The sequence below is a fragment of the Acinonyx jubatus genome, chromosome A2 (genome assembly GCF_027475565.1).
Source record: "Acinonyx jubatus isolate Ajub_Pintada_27869175 chromosome A2, VMU_Ajub_asm_v1.0, whole genome shotgun sequence".
NCBI lineage: Eukaryota > Metazoa > Chordata > Mammalia > Carnivora > Felidae > Acinonyx > Acinonyx jubatus.
Window position 1 is genome coordinate 29603761 of NC_069383.1, and position 20845 is coordinate 29624605.

General features: G+C 37.4%; 1 long non-coding RNA gene across 1 annotated transcript in view; it reads left to right on the top strand.

Annotated features, from left to right (window-relative positions):
- LOC113604129 (uncharacterized) overlaps positions 1-20845 on the top strand; it is a 205185-nt gene that overhangs the window by 88420 nt on the left and 95920 nt on the right. Inside the window, exon 3 of the long non-coding RNA XR_003425970.2 lies at positions 2304-2396. This is a non-coding gene — a long non-coding RNA (uncharacterized LOC113604129). The remainder of the gene's footprint in view (positions 1-2303; positions 2397-20845) is intronic.

Genomic DNA, 20845 nt, shown 5'->3' on the forward strand with positions numbered 1-20845 from the left:
CATATGATACCACTACTGGGTATACACAAAGAAAATGGAAGCACTAATTTGAGAAGATATATGCACCCCTATGTTTATTGCAGCATTATTTATAAGAGCCAAGATATGGAAGCAACCCATGTGTCCATCTATAGATAAATGGATAAAAAAGAGGTAGTGTCTATATATAGTGGAATAAATGGATTATTACCAATATCACTAAGTGTAGCACATCTGTATTAGCCAAGTTTCGCTAGAGAAACAACCAATAGGAACCTACACAGAATAGTTATACACAAATATAAATGTATATACAGATACAGATATAGTTGTGACATATCTATAATGTATACAGATGAATGTGTGTATGCATTTATGGGTGGGGGAGAGATTATAGGAATTGCATCATGCAGTTATGGAAGCTGAGGAGTTCCATAATCTGCCATCTGCGAGCTGGAGAAACAGGAAAGCCAGTTGTGTAATTCAGTGATGTCCTAGGGCAGGAAAGGTGATGTCCCGCTCAAGCAAACAGCAGCTTCACCCTTCCTACACCCTTGTGTTCTATTCAGGGCCACAAGGGGTTGGATGATGTCCACCTGCCCTGGTGAGAGTGATCTTCTTTACTCAGTCAATGGATTCTAATGCTGATCTCTTTTGGAAACACCCTCACAGACATGCCCAGAAATAATGTTGATCAACTATATAGGCGTCCCTTAGCCTACTCAATAAACACATAAAACTAACAATCACAACATCACATTTGCATTTTCCTGTTAATGAAAGTGTATTTATATCTGTGATTGTTTTTCTTACATATTTGTCTTAAAAGTTCATTTGTTAGAACTCTTCACCGGGAGGGTCTTACACATGTCGGAAGAAATATTTTGATATGCAGCTTGGGGTGAGGGCATGACATCCACACGGGGCATTTCTGATAACTGTCTTGTCTTTCCTTAGAATTCTATTCCAGTGCCAGTCACTTTAACCCTCTTCTGTTAGTTTCTTTAGCCATGTCAGCTCCATCATTTTCCTTTTGTAAGCCTCCCCTCCACATCTCCTCTCTTGGCATCTGACTCTACTGTGAACTAAAATTTGATTTTCTTTTGGTGTCTTTAAATTTCACTTTCATACTCATTACCAAACTTGACAAATGTTCTTGGATGCTGCTCCTTTTAGATGAACTAGAAGTAGTCTAAATTTTAAATAATTCCCCTGATACATGGGGTGTATAAAATACACATATCGATGTGTACATCTACATATGCAGATGGTCCCCAACTTACAGTGTCTCAACTTAACGATTTTTTGACTTTATGATGGTGCAAAAGTGATACGAATTCCGCTGAAACCATTCTTCCAGTTTTTGATTTTGGTCTTTTTCCTGGCTAGCAATATGCAGTATGATGCTGTGTTGTGATGCTGGGCAGTGGCATCAAGCCACAGCTCCCAATCAGCCACACAGCCATGAGAGTAAGCTATGATCCACTTATAGCCCATACATTCTGTAGCCATACAGCCATTCTGCTTTTCACTTTCAATACAGTATTCAGTAAATTATAGGAAATATTCAACACTATTATAAAATAGACTTTGTGTTAGATGACTTTTTGTCCAACTACAGGCTAATGAGGGTTTATCTGAATGTAGCCCCACCATTAATCAAGAAAAGTCTGTGTATAAAATCCTATACATGCACCCCTGTACATATATACTCACTTGGCTTTATAGTCGTGGATAAGATAGGTAAATTTAAGGATACTCTATAGGATTGAGACATTGCTTTGAATACCCTGATAGAACCGTTGATAAAGGGTGCTGGGACTATAGCAACCCAAGGGGAAAATGACATGTCATAAAAACAACAACAACAACAGTATCTGAAAACATCCTTTTTGTTTTACTTCTCTTTCCTTACCACCCTTCACTGTATAAAGTTTAGGAGCTTACATTAAAATTGATTCTGATTGACCGTGAGAGAGTGAAACAATTCTGAGTGACTGTGAGAGAAAATCAATCAGGATTTTCTTCCCCACCGAGAGTGACATGAGATGGCATCACTAGACAGGGACACTTCAAAGACCCATGTGGTTGATGAATTAATGAAGAAACAGTAATTACTACCTCGATCAAAATATGGCTGTTTATTGTCCAGCCCATTCATGCAAGTCATGACACTTGTCACTATCAATTACTGCCAATTGCAAAGGAATAACAAGGTTTTGTTAACGTTAGCATCTCCTAATCGGTGGGACATATTACAAATATTAACATCAAAAATATCACTTCAGGAATTAAAAATGCTCCTTTATTCTGGTCCTCTGCAGGCTCCAGAAGGGCCGTTCTGGGGAGGACATGAGGCACAAGGTATAAGGCCACAGAGAGGAGCCACAAACTATCAAGGAGATGTGGATGTAGAGGTAAGAAGTTAACAAAACACTTCATACTCCCTGTGACCAGCCTTACCCAAGAATGTGCAAATACCGTCGTTCTTGGGAAGAATTAGTGCCGCTCAAGGCTTCTGTCAAGAAAGTGTATCCCCAACTGAAATTACCAAGGCTTCACCCACCATAGCAGGATCTTAAGGAGCTCTGGGGTATCTGCCATGGGAGATTACATCCTTGATATCAAGGTCTTTCCTGCTGGTGTTCCTCTGATCATACCTCTTCCTGTAACACAATGTCTACTAAATGGTACACTCATGGTCTCTTCAAGTGTGCACTAAGCGTTACTAAAAACTGAGAGAGTTTAGGGTTGGTAAGCAGACCGGTTTATGACATCAATTGCTCATTGTCTATTTACATGTGTCTCAAAAGTACCCCCTTTGCATCTGATGACCTTTGGACACATTTCCCAATCCTGCTCATTATGACTTGCCTGCTGTCCATTTTAATCCTTTACTGTAGATATGCTTGTCATGGCCCTGCAAATCCTGGGACAAGGATTTGGACTTCAGTGCCCCTTTACTTGAGAGCAGGGATCAACAGGGGCACCTGGGTGGCTCAGTTGGTTAAGCATCGACTTCGGCTCGGGTCATGATCTTGCAGTTTGTGGGTTCGAGCCCCGCATTGGGCTCTGTGCTGACAGCTCGGAGCCTGGAGCCTGCTACGGATTCTGTGTCTCTGTCTCTCTCTGCCCCTCCCCCACTTGTGCTCTGTCTATCAAAAATAAATAAAATGTAAAAAAAAAATTTTTTTAAAAAGAGCAGGGATCAACAGAATCCACTCTATACATAGTCCTACTCTAAAGACTCCAATCTGGGCAAAACTCTGGGTTCTAATCACACTGTTAATCTAACCCAAATTCTCATGGTATTTTATTTATTTGGCTCAGATATATTACTATGGACAGGAACCTCCTTCCATACTCAACTTATTTTATTCATCTTTCTGCCCCCAAAGATCACTACATACTCACATTCGTTTCTAGATGAACCTTCCTTCCTTCACTTGACCTCACACCTTGGAGAAGCAGTATCATATTGAGTCAAGGATTCAAATGCCCTTTTCTCAGTACTAGGTCTCCTATGTTAATGGGTTGTATCAAAGCCTTAAGATGAGGAAAGATGCAGGAGATGAAGCTGAAAACTGTAGTGGAGTTTTGCTCTATAGCACCTCGCCTATTGAAATCGACAAACTCATCTTTTTTACGTATAGGACCCTGTCTCGGACTCTGTCTCGCCTCCAGATGACCTAGTTTGACCTTGGCTAGTAGCCCTTTTCTTTCATTTGTTCTTGGCTCTGACAGTCAGGCTGCCTCTTGAGTTCCTGTCCTGGTTTTTAGACCACAAATAATAATAACTTGTTTTGTATTGGTCTTTTTACCCCATAGTTAAAATATTTTGTAAGATTCAGACTGATCTGGGTTCAGATCCACTTTGTGCTTTTTACTAGCTCAGGGAATGTAGATAACCTAACCCTTATGAACTTTAGTTATCTCCTGTGTAAAATAAGAGTGGGAATGGGTAAGTTTCAGGGTTTTTGAGGCATTAGCAGAAACTCAATAAATGGCAGACATTTATGTTATTGTAATCGTTTTTATTATAATACTCTGCATCTCCATTTACTACCTGTCTCCAGAAACAGTGTTCAGTTCTTTTTGGCTGTCTGCTCTTTCCTCCTCTCACTATTTGTTCCTTACTGACCTCCATCAACTTTAAGTTATAACGAACAGTTTTGGGTTCCCATTTTGGAAATTTTGTCCTCAAATACCCTAACTTATCTGTGAGAGTTCACTCACAGTAATCTTGTAGCTTGGAGTGATTTGTTTCCCATTTCCTGGTAAGCACCTTTTGTCTTGGCATATTATTAACATACCTTTTTTGAGTTCCTGTACTCAATTTCCAAAGTGTAGAGTGGGGGCTTCCACACACATTCAAGCAATGCTCTGACACCAATTGGATGCCCTACAATTCAACTCGATTCTGACACTACCTACCCAGAGATGGCATCAGATCCCACAGGTTGAAGACTGCCTCACCCCTTAAACACCAGTCACAAATGCAAATTGTCACTTGTGCTTCTGACCAACTGACTATGAATCAGGTTCCCACAAATGCCTCCTCAGATTTGATTAATTTGTCAGCGTGGCTCAGAGAACTCAGAGAAACTTTTTACTTACTAGATCATCAGTCTATTATAAAAGGATATAACTCAGGAACAGCAAGATGGAGGAGATGCATCTTGTAAGGCATGTGGGAAGGGGCCCAAACTTCTACCCTCTCCAGGCACGCCACTTGCCCCACACGTCCCCATCTTCGCCAACCCAGAAGCTCTCCAAACTCCATCCTTTTGGGTTTTTATGGAGACTTTACTACATAGGCAAGATTGATTAATTCAGTGGCTGTTGGTGATTAATTCAACCCCCAGCCACTGTCTTCCCTCCCTGGAGGTTGGGAGGTGTGAGTGAAAGTTCCAACCTTCTGATCACGTGGTTGGCCCCACTGGCAACTAGCCCCCATCTTTAAGTGCTTTCCCAAAGTCACCTCATTAACATAACAAAAGACACCTTTATTACTCTTCATCAGAGGAAATTCCAAGGGTTTTAGGAACTTTGTGTATGAAATGGGGACAAAGACCAAATACATATTTCTTATAAACAATAATCATAATATTGCAATATCCCTCTTACTCTCAAAATACTTTAAAATATATGATCATCCAATGCTGACCAGACCATGCCTTGCTTTTGAGCTCTGTGCTTTTTAATATTTCCCTGACTTAAGCCTGCCATTTTGGTAAACACGTCCTGCTCTCTCTTTAGTTCATGCTTGTTTGTGTGACTTATAGAACCATCCTTGAATCTTGACAAATGAGATGTGGGTTCTAGTCCTGTGTCTTCACACTCACCATCCCTGAGACCTAAGGAAACAATGTCTTAAGCTTCAATTTCTGCATCTCCTTAAAATAAAGTGATGGTAACGTTGCCTTGTTCCTCACAGGGTTGTTAAAAGCTAAAGCTAAGTATGTGTGAAAGAATTTGGTAACTGGTAAAACATGTACAATTATTAGGACGATTCTGGCGGGCTGCTTCCCAGACATTCTTGGACTCCTACTAAAAAAGGCAATGCTACACACCAAGGAAACACATAGTTTGTTGATACATGATTCTGTTACTAAGGTGTGCAATAAAAACCTAAAGTGAAGCTCAGGTAAATACATCTGGTTGTTATATGTTTGTGAAGTTCAGCCATTTTCATTCTAGAAAAAAATTCTCCTTTCCTATAAGGAACTATTTTTGTTGGTGGAATCATGAGCAATGAAGAAAAAAGATGGGAATTTGTAGAAAGCTGAGAATGAAGGAGTATCTGGACACGGTGATACTATGATCCTCTTCAGTCGCATTGTTTAACTGAGTCATGTCCCTGGAAGATGACAGGCTGTTGGAGGTTCACACTTGATGGGAGTCACGTCAGGATCACAATCTTGTGCAAATGTGTATAGTTTCATCCCCTCGCTTCTCTCACAGGGATTGAATATTAAGTTATGCTGAAGCCATCGTATTGCAGGACTGGATTAAACCTCTGTCTCTTCATTCCATTTCCCTTCACTGAAAATCTGGGGCACAACTCGTGCCTCCATTAGTGCCTGATGGAAGAGTTGAAACTCCCTGGGCTTTCTTTGAAAAATGCCATGTCTAATGTTCTGCTACGGATGTTTGCCTTGAGTCAAATACGGAACTTATGTAGAATTATATGTGGGCTAGTGGTGAGCATTGCTTTTAGAAGATAAGGAATCATTTCACATTATTCTTATTTTACTTTAATGCTTGGGGTCCTTTTAGCCAAGCACTAGCATTTAACTCTGAAGAAGCAGTGGTAAAAATGCAAATAAATGACCCCCCAAAATTATGTTTTGACCTCCAGGAAATTCATCTAAGAGTAGAAATTATATTCAGAATCAAACATTTCCTTAAGCATCTGTATTATCATAATGTTTTGTAAAATTTGAAACTTACTTTTACCTTGAAATGGCCTGTGCAGTAGTATTTGTTGAATATACATTTAGTGTAGTGTATGATTTAGAAATTTTTATTATTTATTTTTATTATTAAAAAAATTTTTAACGTTTAATTTTGAGAGACAGAGAGAGACAGAACACGAGTGGGGGAGGAGCAGAGAGAGGCACTCACAGAATTGAAAGCAGGCTCCAGGCTCTGAGCTCTCAGCACAGAGCCCACCATTGGGCTCAGACCCAGGTACCGGAAGATCATGACCTGAGTCGAAGTTGGAGGCTTAACAAACTGAGCCACTCAGGTGCCCCAGAAATTTTTATTTTAAAACAGCACAAATATGTTGAACAATTGGCAATGGAAATCATTGGTGGGTTTCTTAACTACAGCAACACCAATTACTTGGAGGAAATTTGGTGGAAAAAATCAATAAAATATGATGTGATTCTTCTACATCTATATTCTTTTTTTTCAGACCCTTTTGTTGTTGATTACAGTCTTTAAGACATTGGAAAAATTATTAGTATGTCCACATCTTAAATGAGTTTGCTCATTTGTTGAATGGGATGGTTTTAAGGATCAAATAATTGAATCTATGTGCATGGCACATAGAGAGCATTTCATAAATGTCAGTCATTATGATTAATTAAGATAAGTACATAAAATCTCATATCTTTGATAGGATACTTTTGTTTCTAAGACTTAAATATCAGTGTGAACAATTATATTTTTTAGAATCATTGTTTTACTTTCACCAAAAAAATCTACTTTTCTGTTGGAAACCATATTTCCTATTGTCTTTAGTTTTAAACCACTTTGGTGTTAAAAGTGTAAGGAATCAATGGTTTTTGGATGCCTGCTATGAGTCAAGTACTTTCCAAGGCTCTCTGAGGGATTTAAACATAAAAAACACCATCATTTCCCTTAACTACTTAGAATTTATTGGCAGGGGTAAGTATATTAAAAAGCAAGTATATTATAAAGCAGAGTGGAAAAAATGCTTTAAGAGAAACATAGATCAAAATGATTAAGAAAGCAGAAAAATACAGATTACACTCTTAGAACATGGAAGAACTTCAGATATTAGTAGAAGTTTGGTTCAGGAAGAACATTTCAGGCAGAGGAACAATGAAAGCAAAGGCATTGATGCATGAACGTGCATAGCATGTGTAGGGAAAACGTGAGGTGCTTGATACTGATGCATGGCAAGGAAAGGGGTATAATGTTGAAAAGTTGGAGCATGTCTCAGGACCGGTCAGGTCCAGATCCAAAAGGACAAGGGCAGGAATAATATGATCATGGAAGCAGTGGGGGTGGGGAGTTGGGGGCAGCTAAGGGAAAGTTTGTAGAGACAGAAGTAGTAGGGCTTCAGAACTAATTGAATGTGAAGAAAAAAGAAAAGGTGAAGCTGACCCTGATTCTGTAGCCTTATATGCCTGAAATATTAATGATGCCATTACAATGAAGGTTTGGTGCGGCAGGTGGTAACCATGTCAGCTTTAGCCATATTAAGTTTAAAAAACACTGGTAGGATTTTCTGGGGAAGGCATCTGAGGGTTGAAACCCTGGTCCTGATATCCAGAGGAGTGTTCAGGTTTCAGTGATTTGGGAGTAATACACACAGTAGTGATAGTGATGCTTTAAGAATAAATGAATGAAAGCCCTTCAATAATTCCAACAACCTCTACCATAGATAAAGCCAGTTTTAAAAATTGGTTTAAGTTTAACTCATAAAATCATATTATTATTTAAGTCCCTGCTTAACAATTTATGAGATTTTATTTTATGTATATTTTATTTGTAGTCCATGATTTTTAACTTTTTATTTCTCTTTGTTTCTTCTCTTTCTCCATTCCTTCACACTAAATTTCTTTGTTCTTTCTGATTCCCTTTGTCTTTCATCTTCTAATGTAATAAGAGATAAATTTCTAATTTTGGACCATAAGTCCATGATATCCTGTATGATTCACTATAATGTTTTGAACATCAGTTATGAAAATATGGAAATGTGTTAGTATATTTTTGAAGGATGTTTCCAAAAGCCTACAATCTACAACCTCGGCCAAAGTTGGACTTAGGAGATTTTCCTATTTCTAGATACACAAAACCTAGCTTTTCTCCTTAGAGATAACAGATATTGAGCAAACATTGGGTACTATGTTCCAGGTACTAAGGATATAAGCTGAATAGCACATGGTCTCCTTTTATTAGCAGCTCACTTTGTATTGGGCTTTCAAGACAGAATTTGCTTAAAACTTTTTTCTTCCCCAGAGCCCTCATTTCAAGCATTGGTGTTTGCCATTTCATTGTATACGAATGCATTTAATTCCACAGTTTAAATTGTCTTTATCACCTGTGGTTTGTTGCCTCTTTGTTCTATGCCAGATTATTCTTGAAATGGATGATACACTCTCTTTATGTTTTAAATGTCCCAGCAAGTATATAATAATAGCATGAAAGAATCACGAAAATGACCAAAATCTAGACATTTAAAATTATTGAACATTTTTCTCTTGTATATTTTTATCTTAACCACAGTATTTCTGGAGCTTATTCTTTGTACCTGACACTAAAGTATTCAGTATCAATTTGTTTGATTATCTAAATCTTTTAAAATCATCTTATTGGTGGGGCACCTGGCTGGCTCAGTTGGTAGAACATGCAACTTTTAATCTCAGGATCGTGAGTTCAACCATGGAGCCTACTTAAAAAATAAAGAAATAAATAAAGTCATTTTACTGGTATATGAGAAAGAGAAAGAAAATTTTTGATTCTCTGCCCTTTTGAAATCTTTACTAGAAATACAGTCAGTGTACAGAAAAGCAGATTTTAATTTATTGAAAAAGGTCAGTGTGAAATGTTTAGAGCAGGGTTTTTCCTCTTTAGCTCTTATGCGTCCTGGAGGCAATGCTGTTGCAGTGTTCATTGTGGGAGACTGGAAACACAGAGTCCTGCCAGGGTGAAGTGTTCGGGCCCTTCTGTTTGACATTTGGCTACATGTACCCTAAGATTCTCTTCTGGCTGAGAGTCTCTCTCTCGCAGGTGCAAGAGAGTGTTCAGCATGACATCCTGACTTGGTGTAAAGAAGTATAGGGTTTAAAACATTGCATTTTCAGGGTGCCTGGAAGGCTCAGTCAGTCAAGCATCTGACTTCAGCTCAGGTCATGATCTCAAAGCTTGAGTTCGAGCCCCGCGTAGGGTTCTGTGCTGACAGCTCAGAGCCTGGAACCTGTTTGGGATTCTGTGTCCCCCTCTCTCTCTACCCCTCCCCCACTCACACTCTGTTTCTGTCTCTCAAAAATAAATAAACATAAAAAAACAACATTGCATTTCATTTATAACTGTTTTATTAAAAATCTTGGTTTGTTTGTTTTCTCTTAAATCCCTGTTAAATCCTTTTGACTTGAGGATAGCCATAAAGAAAATGAGCAGAATAAAAAATTATGTGAAACTATAATAGTTTGTAACATTCATTAAAATACATAAAATTTAAGGATCACAAACTATGCTGTGAAATGATATTTGGAAAAGAAAGTAGCTTTTCACAGCATGGTACTAACCTTTGTGGCTGGAAGACTTTGTTATTAATTTCAGCTAAGTCACTGCATTGTTTCTCTGCCCATCTTATGGAGAAAGATCTCAGCCTCTTTCAGGTGCCCTCTAAGACAGCCAGCCTTGCTCGGCTATGAAATTTGAGAATGGATCCATGGATGTTGGCTTGATTAGAACTGACTTTTCATTTTTTTCTACCTTGCTACATGCCTTTCTCCATTACTAATTGGTAAAATATTCTTCTCTGGTCGTTTTCAACTTGAATTTAATTGTACATTGATGTGATCCATAGTAAGAAGTAATTTTAAATTGACAGTCAAGGTGGTATATTTGAAAGAGAATAGAATTTAAAGCCCAGAGATCTAGTTCCTGATTTCATTTACCCCATTTACTGTCTGTATAACCATGGACACATCTCTTAAAATTTTGAATATGAATTATATTTTTAAAAATAAGGACTATAATTGGTATCCTACTTTCCACATAGAACTCTTCTTTTCCTTGTCTATAAAAATGATTAGCTCTTCTAAACATTCCATTAACTCAGTGTTTCATGACTTTGGTACTTGGGATACTGACTGAGAATGATGTGAAATATTTATTTAATTGCACTTTGTTCAGACTTATTTCATCAGAATCCCTGGAGGTGGTGGTAAGAATACCAGCATTTTTTTTTTTGGAAATTGCAGGATTTCTTTCTTTTTTAAAAGCTGAATAATATTCCATTGTATGTACAACCCACTCTTAAAAATCTGTTCATCTGATGATGGACACATGTAGGGTGCGTGTACAACGTAGTGTCTATAGTTAACAATATTTTATTAGTCACTTAAACAATTTTAAGAGGGTATATCTCATGTTAAACATCCTTACCACAAACAAAACAAAAAAAACAGGTACAAGGAAACTTTTGGATGTGACAGATGTGTCTATTGTGTCTATGATTGATTGCGGTGATAGTTTCATGGGTGTATGCCTATGTCCAAACTCATCAAACTGTGTACGTTAAATATATGCAATTTTATGTGTGTTCATTGTACCCGCCAGCAAAGCTTTTTTTTTAAAGAATTACTATATCTGAAAATTAAATATGCCAAATGAAGTCTTTGGCACATTAATTTTTTAATATTTATTTATTTATTATTTATTTATTTATTTATTTATTTTTATTTATTGTGAGAGAGAGACAGAGTGTGAGCAGGGGAGAGGCAAAGAGAGAGGGAGACACAGAATCTGAAGGAGGCTCCAGGCTCCGAGCCATCAGCACAGAGCCCAATGCAGGGCTCAAACTCACAAACCATGAGATCATGACCTAAGCCGAAATCGGACGCTTAACCGGCTAAGCCACCCAGGAGCCTCTCTTTGGCACATTAAAATTTGCTCTGCATTGACACAATCACCACCTTGGTCTGAAAATCTTTATAAATGTGTATTTTATGTGCTCCACTTTTATTCCAATGCATATGCAACCTAGAAAGGCACCAATGAGTGGTATGGGGACCATATATTAATTTAATGTTTCTAAGACACACATTGTGTTGAAAGGTTCATCATTTAAAATAAATAGTTCATCATTTTAACTTGAAGAATTTAAAATTAAGTCAATTAGTAGTAACATATAAGGAGTGTTATAAATTAATTTTTACTTGCTTTTGTATATTAACTATTTGCATTTGAGTACACTTGATAATGGGGCAAGTTGCCAAAGATTACAATTTATCATTAACAGAAGGATAGAAAAATCCTCTATTTGACCATATTCTTTTAAGAATATCCTGTGGTAAAGATTTTTCACTCTTCTAGGTAGACTTTGCTCTCATTCTATGTCTAAGTTAAATATGTTACATCTTAGAAGCTTGACTTTGCCCTCTGATTAATGGTACTTCCCTTTCTTTGCATTCATAATTTTGATCCCCAGGACACTGATTAGGTAACTTCCTGCACATTATGCGTCATGTCAGAGTCCGCTTCCAGGAGAACTCAGCCTGCAACAGTGTCCTGCTAGTATCCCTTTGGCACACCCCAGAGGTCTCCTGCAGACAGCTCCTGACCCTATAGGCAGCTTCTTGTGTCTCTGCCTACAGGTGTTCTCTAGCTGTGGAAGCATGCTCAGTTCTTTTCGGTTCAGACAGAAACGGTTAATAGCCAGGAGCAGTGCCCAACCTAAAGAGGATGAGGATGGTGGGGGACTGGTGGACAGATATCTCAGCCTTCTCACATCTCAGAGGGAAAACTGGGAGGAAGGCACTACAGTCTCTCAGAGGGTTCTCAGATTTACTTCCAGTTGCCTTCAGTAATAACGGTTCATTCATGTGGCCGGTTTATGACCACTCTCCCGTTCATGTCTTAACCTCCTAACTCCCTCACTGCCTTCCTTGGCTCATGCCCAAATGAATTAACTGCATCCAAACCTTTCTGGGGTCTGCTTTGGGGACTCCAAACTAAGACAAGATCTAAGGATTTGTAGTTCATAATTCACTCCCTTTTGATCCATGCATATTGTTACTGTGTCTCTCTCACCTTCCTTTATTATTGTTGGAAGTTTAAATAATTTAAGTCATAAATAATATACAACATTCAAAAAAGAATGGTATAGGACTCCACATACTGACTATGAAAATAACACTCAGGGGCTGTAGGAGGATTGTATTAATACTTTTATTGCACCTGGTCTCAGTTCATCTGTAGAGAACATTGTGAATAGTAATATTTAAAGAAAACCCATTGTGTCAACTATAGTTAAATTAAAAAAAAATAAAACCCATTGTAGATGTTTCCATTTAAAACCGTCTAATCAAGATACCAAAGAAAGCACTCACTTCCTTTGCTGATTGCAGTGAAATGTGTTTTTACTGTGAATATTTTTATAACTTTTATTAGTAAGGGAGATAAGATGTATAAAAGTTACAAGTTTTCAGTTTGTATGCCATTACATTTGTTTTCCTTGAATCATTTTATTTTACTTTTACTTTCACTCTAACAAAAGAAAGGACAAAAAGAAAAATTACTTTTTCTTTGGCTTGCTAACGAAACAAAACTAAACAAATGGAAGATGTGTGACATGCCAAGAAATCTAAGATACTAGGCTTTCTATCATCTTAATTTAAACTACATCAGAAAACTCCTGATTCTGTGGGTTAAAAGAAATATAATTTGGCGATGAGCCATTCAATTAATAAAGGAAGACCTAACTATGCAATTAAAATATTTAAATTAGCTTCTTTAATCATGTATTTATTTCAAGATGATGGAAGCATTTAAAATTTTACTATCATATAAGGTATAATAACTGAGTTACTGACTCTAAATGAAGTTTGGGAAAGAAGGAAGATTCTGTTGATTATCTTCTTGGTCTTATATAATACCAGTGGTTTTGTTTTTTTTAATTGAAGTAAAATTCACATAAAATAAAATTAACCATTTAAAATGTACATTCAGTGGCCTTTAGTATATTCACAATGTTGTACAAACTGTCACCTATGTCTAGTTCCAAAATATTTTCATCATCTCATAAGAAAACCCATACCTATTAAGCTGTCATTCCCTATTGCCCCCCTCCCAGCCCCTGGCAACCACCATGCTGCTTTCTGTCTCTAAGCATTTATCTATTCTGGATATTTCATATGAGTAGAATCATGCAATAAGCAATCTTTTGTGTCTGGCTTCTTTCACTTAGCAAAATGTTTTCAAGGTTCCATTATGTTGTAGCATGTATCAGTACTTTATTCATGCAATTACTCTATTGAGTGTATACACCACAATTCACTTATTCATTCATCTGTTGATGGGCATTGGGTTATTTCTACCTTTAAGCTATTGTGAATAGAGCTGCTATAAACATAGGTGGGTAAGTGTTTGTGAATGGTTTTCAATTCTGTGAGCATATATCTAGGGATGGAGTATCTGTCACATGGTAAGTTTATGTTTAACCTTTTGAGGAACTGCCAGTTTTCCACAGCAGCAGCATCATTTTATTTATTTTTTTAAAAAAATTTTTAACATTTATTTATTATTGAGAGACAGAGCATGAGCATGGGAGGAGAGGAGAGAGGAGACACAGAATCTGAAGCAGGCTCCAGGCTCTGAGCTGTTAGCACAGAGTCTGACGTGGAGCTCGAACTCACAAACCACGAGATCATGACCTGAGTTGCAGTTGGACGCTTAACCGACTGAGCCACCCAGGTGTCCTAGCAGGATCATTTTACATTCCCACCAACAATGTATGAAGGTTCCAGTTTCTCTTCATGCTCCCCAATGCTTATTTTCCTTTTCTAAAGTGGTATCTCATTGTGGTTCTGATTTGCATTTCCTTAATGACTAATAATGTTGACCAGCTTTTTGTGTGCTTCTTGGCCATTATATATCTTTGGAAAAAAGTCTCAATTCTTTTGCCCATTTTTAAATTGGGTTCTTTATCTTTTTGTTGTTGAATTGTAAGAGTTCTTTATATATTCAGGACACTTGACCCTTATCAAATGTATGATTTGAAAATGTTTTCTCCCATTTGGTTGGTTATCTTTTCACTTTCCTGATTATGTCCTTTGATGCATAAAAGTTTTTAATTTTGACAAAGTCCAAGTTATGTTTTTTTTCTTTTGTTGCTTTTGGTTTCATAACCAAGAATCTATTGCCAAATCCAAAGTGATAAATATTTACTTCTATGTTTTCTTTTAAGAGTTTTATGTTATTAGTTCTTGTATCTAGGTCACTGATGCATCCTTTTTTTTTTTTAGCATTTTTAAAATGTTTATTTTTGAGAGAGGGAGAGAGAAAGAGAGAAAGGGAGGGGCAGAGAGAGAGGGAGACAGAATCTGAATCAGACTCCAGGCTTCTGAGTTGTCAGCACAGAGCCTGACATGGGGCTCAAACTCATGAACCGTGAGTTCATGACCTGAGCTGACGTTGGCCGCTTAACCGACTGAGCCACCCAGGAGCCCCAGGTTACTGATGCATCTTGAGTTAATTTTTATGGTTTTTCAGCTTTATTGACATATAATTGATGAAAATTATATATATTTGAGATATTCAACTTAGTGTTCTGCTAATACATATATAGTGAAATGATTGCCAAAATCAAGCTAACTAACATCCCTGTCACTTCACATAGTTACTATTTTCTCTCCTTTTTTAAAAAAAAATTAAATGCCTTTTTAAGAACAGGTTTAAGTTTTACTGCAAAATTAAGAGGAAGCTATAGGGATTTCATATGTATCCCTTGCTCCCACACATACATAACCTCTCCTATTATCATCATTTCACCACCAAAGTGGTACATTTGTTATAATTGATGAACCTGCATTGACACATCATCATCACCCAAAGCCCATAGCTTACATTACTCTTGTAATGTTCTATGGGTTTGAACAAATATATAATGAAATGTATTCATTATTATAGCATCATATAGAGTATTTTCAGTGCCCTAAAAATCTACATTCTACCTACTCATTCCCACCTTTTCCCCTCAAAACCCTGGCATCCACTGATTTTTTACTTTCTCAATATTTATGCCTTTTCCAGAACGCTGTATATTTGGAATCATATAGGGTGTAGCTTTTTCAGATTGGCTTCTTTCATTTAATAACATGCATTTAAGGTTCTTTTATATCTTTTCTACTATAATAGTTCATGATATATGTGTACATTAACATATGTATACATTGTGAAATGATTACTACAATCAGGCTAATTAACACATTCACGTAGTTACTCTTTCTTTCTTTCCTTCCTTCCTTCCTTTCTTCCTTCCTTCCTTCCTTCCTTCTTTCTTTTTCTGTTGTGAGAACACTTTGGATCTACCCTCTTAGCAAATTTCAAGTATATGATACAATGTCACTAACTATAATTACCATATTGTACATTATGTCTCCAGAACTTATTCATTTTGCATAGCTGAAATGTCCCAACTTCATTCCTTTGCATATGGCTGTCCAGTTGTCTCAGCACCATTTATTGAGGAGATTATTCATTCTCCATTGAATGGTCTTGGCCTTCTAAAAAATCAGTTGGCCATAGATAATACAGGTTTGTCATGCCAGGAGGTACGGGCTGACCCTTGCTTTTGGAGTTACAGTTCGTAGAGGAAAGGCATCACATCTGCCTAGCTCAGGAACTATGGATACTTTCCAGCTGAGTAGAGGCCAGAGTGCCAGCCTCTTCTACGAAGCAATGGTGTTTCTCCTCAGTCAACCTCCAGAGTCAGGATCAAGGCCTTGTGCTGGCCTCATTCTGTATGCCAACTGGCATTTTCTCAAAGCTGTCTCAGGAACAGAGACTGTGATAGATGGTGTTCCTTTAACCTTCTAGGGCCATCCAGAAAGACAGAAATGTAGATGAAACTGTAGATCTCACTGGAATTTTTTTTATTCAGTCTTTTAATTATTATAGGTCTTTTTACAGGTCTATTTCTTCTTATGTCAGTTTTGGTAATTTGTGTATTTCTAGGAATTTTTCCATTTCATCTAGGTTATCTATTTTGTTGTTATCTAATTTGTTGGTGAGCAATTGTTCATAGCCTTCTTTTATAATCCTTTTTATTTCTGTAGGACTATAGTAATGTCCTCACTTTCACTTCTGATTTAGGTTATTTATATGTTCTCTTTTTTTCTTAGTTCAGCTAAAGATGTGTTAATTTTATTAATCTATTCAAAGAACTAACTTTTGGTTTTGTCAGTTCAGTCTATTGTTTTCCTATATGCTATTTCATTTATTTCTGTTCTAATCTTTATTTTTTCCTTCCTTCTGATACTTTTGGGTTTAATTAACTCTTCTTTTTCTAGTTCCTTACAGTATAAATTAGGTTGTTGTTCTGAGATCCTTCTTTTTGTTTAATTTTCAGCTAATACTTTCCTCTGAGCACTGCTTTCACTGCATCCATGTTTCAGAATGCTGCATTTTTCATTTTCATTTGTGGGGGAAAGCAGAAAGAAAGAATCTGAATTCATCTTAGAATACGTTGAGTTGAGGCACCTGGGAGACATTAAAGTAGAGGTGCTGATTAGGGAAATGTATTTGTACCTGGAATTCAGGAAAAAAGAGGTATGAACTCCAAATACAAATTTGGAAATATTTTGCATATGGCTAGAGGTCATATAAGTGGGTAATAATTAAACCCATCTGTGTAGCTGAAAGGTAGAAAGAATATACAAGAAGAGAAAAGTCTCTTAGCAATGTCAACATTTGAAAATTGGTTAGGGTAGAAGCCAGCAAAAGAAGTTGCGAAGATGTCAAAGAACGGAGAGTGGGATGGGAGCAAAAAAAGTGTACCATACAAAAGTCACCATATATAATTGATACTTCATAAGCATTTGCTTCTTGCTTGATGGTCCAAAATATTTAAAGGCTAGTGACCTATGAAAGACACTTCTCAGGGATTCTGCCAATAGCTTTCTCTTCTATTGTAATAGAAAATGATAAACCATGTTCTCATTTCCTCATTAGTATTCAGCAGCAAGAGATGAATACTAAATCCTCACTGAATAATTTAGCTTGATATGTTTACCCTTTGATGTACAAGTACAACATAACTCGAAAATACCATGTACTGAATCTATTCTTAGAAGCTATTATTTTAGTATATTTAACACTTTAAATGCCAGTTGAGACTGAGAAACAAGCACAAAAAGCTTCAAAGTGTTTCATATTTCTGTTGATGCATTTTCTGTAGTCTCCTTAGTCCTTCCTCCCACCCTCACCCCATCTCCATTTGACACTTGCTACTGAAAGCCTGAGTATTCCTCTTTATCATTGTCTCAGATATTGATGGTCAAGAAGTTTTTATTATTTATTTTCTAACTCCAGCTATATTTTTTAAGACCCTGTAATTGTCTGAGCACTAGGATTCACCACCAAGGAGGCACTGATAGAGGCGTTGCAATTCGTAGGAAGAGAATGAACAAAAACAGATCCAGGTTCAAATCCTGCCCATGCCATTTAAAAACTCAAACTTGGACAAGATGCTTAATTGAGCCAACATGTCCTTGTTTTTAAAGTGAGAAAAGGTTTACTTACCTTAACTGTTTAAGTAGCTGTTTAAGTTACTATTTAACTGTTGTCCGGATTCATTATAAGTAGCCTGGTGCACTGTGAGCCCTCAATGAATAGTTGCATTTTACGAGAGCAATGAGCAGTTTCTTTCATCTTGTTCCTGCCTTGACCTTCATCAGGAAAATTATGTGATTTCAGTTCCCTCTGTCTCCTGGATTTCTCATTTGGGCCAATTTAATGCTCAGAACTGTGATGTGCTGATGGAAGGTCCTGGACATTTTTTTTTCCTGTTCTTATATATGGTGATAAATGGAACATATTATTGAAATTCACTGACTGTTATTATGGCAACTTTACTTGGCAGCTGACCCTTCTTCTGTTCTTTTATGTGTTAGAAAGTAACATTTATTAATATTTAACATTTATTTATGTGCCTACCTAGTGGTGTGTGCTCTACAGATAATGCAAAAATGCCCACTTTCTGGGCTTTGGGAACTTATTCTCTATAATGATGGACAGCTCTATTCATGCCCTTGAAGACTAAAAAGTAGAGAACAGTTGTGTGCTGGCAGGGGGTGCTACTCTCTGACCCAATGTGCTTTCTATCCCTGTCCTGTAGATACTCTCAGTCTGTTTCATGCACACATTTGAGATTCCAAGAGGTCTGCATGAAAGCATTTGGTCAGCCCACAGTGCAGTGTGATGGCCTGCAGTGTTTCTTCGAGGCTCCAGACACAGGGGCAGATGTCCTGTTAAGTTTTCTCCCACCTGTGATTCCTAAGGGTCATAGCTCTGTTGGGCGGGCTGTCAGTGAGGGATCCTGCCAGGATCCCAGAATCAGGCAGTCTCCAAAAAAAAAAAAAAAAAAAAAGTGACCAGGAGGTAGAAGAGACAGGAATCCTAGCTGAGGACTCTTAGGGACTTAAGAGACACAAGCCTGACTCCTAAGATCCTGGCTGCAGACACAAGCCAAGAACTAGTGAGAGCTTGTCGCCTAGCAACATGACATCAGCTAATAAAAGGGAGTCGGAGGCTTTTTATTTTCCTAGACTGCAGGTAATTTTTCCAGCGGGAGTTTGGAAAGTGTGTTCCTGTACCTTTTTTTTCTGGAGTCTTTCATTTTCTCTGCATGTCAATTAGACAACAAACTTTAGTGAGCTCTTCCTGTATGCAGAGTGATACCCTTTGGGGGTTCTGTTCCTTCAGCAGTGTGAGCATGGATACTATATTTAAAATTGAAAGCTCAGGAGTAAGTTAGTGAGCACCACTTAATGCAAAGTAGCAGCGTTGGCTGCCTACATTTCTGAAATGAGAAGGCAGATGGAAACTAGCAGCTGTGATGAGAAAGTGGTAAATAAAACATCAGCTGAAGTTCTTGAAAGAAGTATCTTACCAAAGAGTGATGGCATCCTATACCGAGGAAACATTTATAATTCCTAGGTTTCGTTGTCGTGCAACTAAACAAGCTGTCCGAAGGCAGGTTGGGAGAGCTGCTATGGAAATGCCAGAAGCTGACTGTGCACCTGTAACCCTCAAGCTTCTCAAAGCGCCGTCCACAGGCTAGATGGAGCACATCTGCAAATAGGACTCAGTCTGCAGTAGGTACAGACATCAAGAGTAAGCACTTGAAAGACGTCCTTAGCAATTTGACAGGGTAATTTTGTTTGTGGAACCTAACATTTAAAGAAAATCAGGCCTCATACTTCTGTATTTTTATGTTTTATAAAAATTCATTTCTATTGTACTTAAAAGCATTGTCCCACTACAGATTGGGAATTAGAAACAAAGAAAGAAAAAACAAGCCCTCTAACACAGAGAGTTTGAAAAGCTGTAGACAAGGGGTCAACGTGTTTTTTTGTAAAGATCTGGTACTAAATATTTTAGGATTTGTGGGTGTCCTGTCTTTGCTGTAACTAGTAACTCAGCTGTCGAAGGGCTTAGATTTAGGGGATCACAGTCTCTGGCAGCAGTGGTGAGAACATCAGCTTCTTTCACAAATGGAAGGATTTTCTTCTTTTCTTTCTTTATCTTTCTTTCTTTCTTTCTTTCTTTCTTTCTTTCTCTCTCTCTCTCTCTCTGTCTCTCTCTTTCTTTCTCTTTCTTTCTTTTTCTTTCTTTCTTTCTTTCTTTTTCTTCTTTCTTTCTTTCTTTTTCTTCTTTCTTTCTCTCTCTCTCTTTCTTTCTTTCTCTCTCTCTTTCTTTCTTTCTTTCTTTCTCTCTTTTTCTTCTTTCTTTCTTTCTTTCTTTTTCTTCTTTCTTTCTTTTTCTTCTTTCTTTCTTTCTTTCTTTCTTTCTTTCTTTTTCTTCTTTCTTTCTCTCTCTTTCTTTCTTTCTCTCTCTCTCTTTCTTTCTTTCTCTCTTTTTCTTCTTTCTTTCTTTCTTTCTTTTTCTTCTTTCTTTCTTTCTTTCTTTTTCTTCTTTCTTTCTCTCTCTTTCTTTCTTTCTTTCTCTCTTTTTCTTCTTTCTTTCTCTCTCTCTCTCTCTCTCTCTCGCCAAGTTTTGTCAGAGTCCCTACAAGGACAGGACTAGGACTTCACCTAGCTTACAGAACAGGCTGTATGATGTTTTTAGTGTCTGCCTGCTAATAAATATTTGCATAAAGGGCAAGATATAGTGCAAGACTTATTTTCCATTGCTTACTGAAGTTGTGGGGAAAGAGACACATAACTCCATCCGCTAGTTGTGAATGGCCAAACTGGCTTCAGACAGTTTGCCACAATAAAGAAACATTGTTATCTTTACAGCACAAGGTGCCCTGCTAAAGTAGGAGGAAGCCATCTGAAATTTAAGGAGAGAAGCTACCTCCACCCCATTAGAATATGGAGAAGAACATTTTGGGTCATTTTGGGTTGCTGTGTTCAGAAGGGCAGGACTAGGGCAA